The following is a 3,824-nucleotide window of genomic DNA, read 5'->3' as shown; positions in this document are numbered from 1 at the left end:
TGGTTGTCTGTCATAAGTTTCTGTATGTCTCCTCTGCTCCCTCTTTGAGGTACTACATAATTTCTGTCACCAGCCATCTCTTGGGCATTTAGGAGTGTCCAGTATTTTGTTGCTATTATAGTGACATAGCAATACTTCTGTTCACATGTTGGAGGATTCATCCCTGGCTTTTAGTTTAATGAAGCGGGATGTTTTGGAACATTGGGGGAGACAGCTGCAGAGAGGAGGAACTGCAGACCAGATGACTGAATTTTCAGTGGGTTGTTGTGCCAGGTGTAAGGTTAAGTGCAGGTATAAGGTTGGACTGAACCAAGTAGTGGGATTGGGGCTAGGGCTGGATTGAAGAGACCTCCATGAGAGAATTGCTGGGACTTAATGAGGAAGAGGAGGGGTTATGCACAGGGGTTTCCATTGGACATCAGGTCTGGATATAAGTTTCCCATAGAAACAAGACTGGTTAAATAATGCTATTTATAGGTATTGTTGGTGCAGCACATTATAAATAATTGGGTGCTGGTGGACCAGCTGGAAAACCTAGCCACTGTGTGTGTGTTTCTGTAGAGAAAAACATAATGAATGCTAAACCTGTGAATTTGAAAGTGGACTTTTAGAACATGATTTCTCCCTGAATTGGGGACAGCTTTGGAGAAGGCCCTAGGGAAAGAGAAACAATTCTCAACTGATGTTGCTCACTCTGTCCCCATCCTTCAGGTCCCTCCCAGCTTAAACACTGCATCAAGGAGAGGCCTTTATAGATCTGACGGCGAGGCAGAATGTCTCCAAGATGGTCCACTGGCACCATCTCTGCTTTATGATGTCATCACACCCCTAGTCCTATGTGTCATGTCTCCTGTGGTCTGTTAGCACCGTGCCGCGGCTGTAGTCCCAGGACTTAGCACAGTGCCTGCCTCGTACAGGTGCTTCTCTGCTGCACTCACCTGAAACTTGGACTGGGTAATGGGTTGAGGAGGAATTTGGCCTGCTTAGGGAGAGAGAGCTAAGAGTCTGGTCTCCCAGGAGCTCCAAAGGATTTTTTGCTGCTTATACAGGGGAATCATAGACTCCTGAAAGAAGATACTAGAAGAGGTTGGAGATAGTAGCAAGAATGGATTCAAAATTGAGATACTTTTTAAAAAGCAGTTAAGCAACTTCTGTCTTACAATGTGTACTTACCTGCGTGGGTGTGACTACTTAAGGTGATTTGGGCGAAGGAGACTCAGTGTAGACTAAGGGCAGCAAGAACAATTGGGGAGAGTCACTGAAGGTATGCATTTAACTTTTCCTCCCCAAAGCGATTCCCCTATGGCCTGTCCAAAGGCATATGCATTGAGAAAGGAGAAACCTCTGCCAAGTCACTCGTCCAAGTCAGAGTGGCCCACAGGGCGTGCAGATTTGGGTTTAGGCACAAGGCTGAAGGGTCCCTTCGGAACTGCCTACTAAGCTTGGTTTGTCCCTTGACGCCTTACGCTGACCCAGATGAATTTGATCCTCCTCTGCTCTCTGCCAGTGTGTTGGCCTTTTCCCGAGGACTGGTGCTGACACGGTGAGTGTCCCTGTTAATTAAGGGCAGTTACGGTAGCTTAAGGGACATGTGGATGTTGATGGTAACTGTTCGAGAGAGGAGCTGTAAACCTGGCTCTGAGGACGTAAGAGGCGGCTGTCCCCACGGCAGGCCCTGGTCACCTAGAGGGGAAGGGTTTGAACTTCTCTGATCCCTTCCATCAGTTAGGGTTCTTTGATTGCTGGTACCCCAAAAGGACTCTGGTTAACTTCAGCCAAAGGGACTTCATTGGAAGGAACAGAACCACCTCATTGATTTCAAGGGTCTGCTGAAAAGCTGACATGGAAAGGGCCCACAAGCTCAGGTCGCAGGACGGGATCTTACCCCACCTGCTGGGCTGTCAGCTCCACCTTTAGTTTGTGCTTCCCTCTTTCCTATTAGGATTCAACTCCCAGTCTTCCTGGCCTCGCTTAGACTGTGCTTTCCCTTGGCTAGGAATTCAGGGGAAACCCTTAATGACAATCCCATTAATACTGCTTGTAATGGGGAAGAGGTAATTTCTTTCCACAAGCAAATCAAAATGCTCTTCTTTCCTAAGAAGGGGGCAGCAGATGCTAAATGCCTGTACCACCCTTGCTGGCCCACTAGCACATGTTAACTACATGCGTGGCTTCCTGGAGGAGCCACTGGCTTTGCCTCCAACCTGGGAACAAGATAGCATTTCCTCCCATCTCCTCCCTCAAGCTCATCTGCAGAGCAGGAGAAAGCAGTGTAGGTTTTGCTGAAGATTGGGGTGGGGGGTGGTGGAGAGGTTGACATTGAACATCACAGGGAAAGAGACTCCTTGCACTTGAGAGCAGGGGTCATGTGTGTCCACCCATCACACCCCCACTACCTAGCACCCAGCTGGGCTTGCTTAGGCTTCTTGAGATAAATACTCATTGAAGGAATGAATCCATTTCATAACCTAGATTCTCGTCAGCTGTCACCTGGCTCCCTGCCTTTCTCTCCATCCTTTCCCCATATGGCTTTTCCAGGGCCCTCTAATGTCTTGGTCAATTTAACTCTGGCTCTAAAACACTACACTCAGCAAAATAAAGGCCTTGTCATTAATCAGACCTACCCACCTGGGAAAGGCTTCTCAAAGGTATTCACCAAAAATGAAGGAAGATTGGATCAAGCAAGCAGGGCAGTTCTGCTAAAAACAACCACAGAGTATGTTTATTTTATCATGTTTATTATTTCAAACTATTTCAAACATTTCAAATGTTTATTACATAATCTCCCAAATTCTGATCAACTGCCTATAGTGGGTAGAATGGTGGCCCCCAAAATATATGTCCATGTACTAGTTCCCAGAACCTGTGAATGTGACCTTATTTGTTGGGGGGCAGGGAGGGGAGAAGGTCTTTGCAGATGCAATTAAGGATCTTGAGACGAGATCATTCTGGATAATCTGTGTGGGCTCTGAATCCAATAACAAGTGCCCTGACGAGGCACACGGGATATTTGACAGAAGAGAAGAAGACAGACACACAGAGCAGGAGGTGATGTGAAGATGAAATCAGAGATTGGAGTGACATGCCACACGCAAGGAAGCTGAAGAATGCCTGATGCCAACAGAAGCTGGAAGAGGCAAGGGACGGATCCTCCCTGGAGCCTTTGGAGGAGGTGTGGTCTGGCTGACACCTTGATTTTGGACGTTTGGCCTCCAGAACTGAGAGAATAAATGTCTATTGTTTTATGCCAGCAAGTTTGTGGTGACTGACTAAGGAGCCCCAGGAAACTAATCCACCCCCTGAAGTACTGTAGCAACCTCCCAACTGTTTTCTCTCGGTTTCTTAAATGCAACGTGCTCTTTCTGCTTCTCACTGGGGTGCCGGGCTTGCTGAAGCGGGGGGAGCAGAGGCAACTGGACCCCAAGAGTGAGCCCTGTGCTGGGGAGCTGGAGGCTCTTGCCAAAAGGTCACTGGTCATGTGGAGAGCGGCTACAGCGTTTGGACAGGTTCAAGCCTGGGCCTAATTAGAGGGCAGGATCCTCTCGTGGCAAAGCCACGTGCAAGTCCCAGCACAATTATAACCAAAGGCTATAGTTGTAAGCTTGACCTATGGTCTGGACCTGTGGTCCCGCGTGGCTGAGTGATACAGGCTGCGGGAGGTGCAGCAAGTAAACAAAGCTTGATCAGGTGCAGGTAACTGAGTAGATTCGAAACCCGCGAGAACGTGGTAACCACGCCCTTACTTTGCCTCGTGGAACCTGGCTATAAAATAGACTCGGCTTACAGGCCTCGGCACCGTCTCTCCATCAGTGTGGGCAGCGTCC

This window comes from Myotis nattereri, assembly GCF_964212035.1.
Source record: "Myotis nattereri genome assembly, chromosome: 17".
In the NCBI taxonomy this organism is placed as follows: Eukaryota; Metazoa; Chordata; class Mammalia; order Chiroptera; family Vespertilionidae; genus Myotis; species Myotis nattereri.
The sequence above is the reverse complement of the archived record's forward strand: the minus strand, read 5'-3'. Positions refer to the sequence as shown.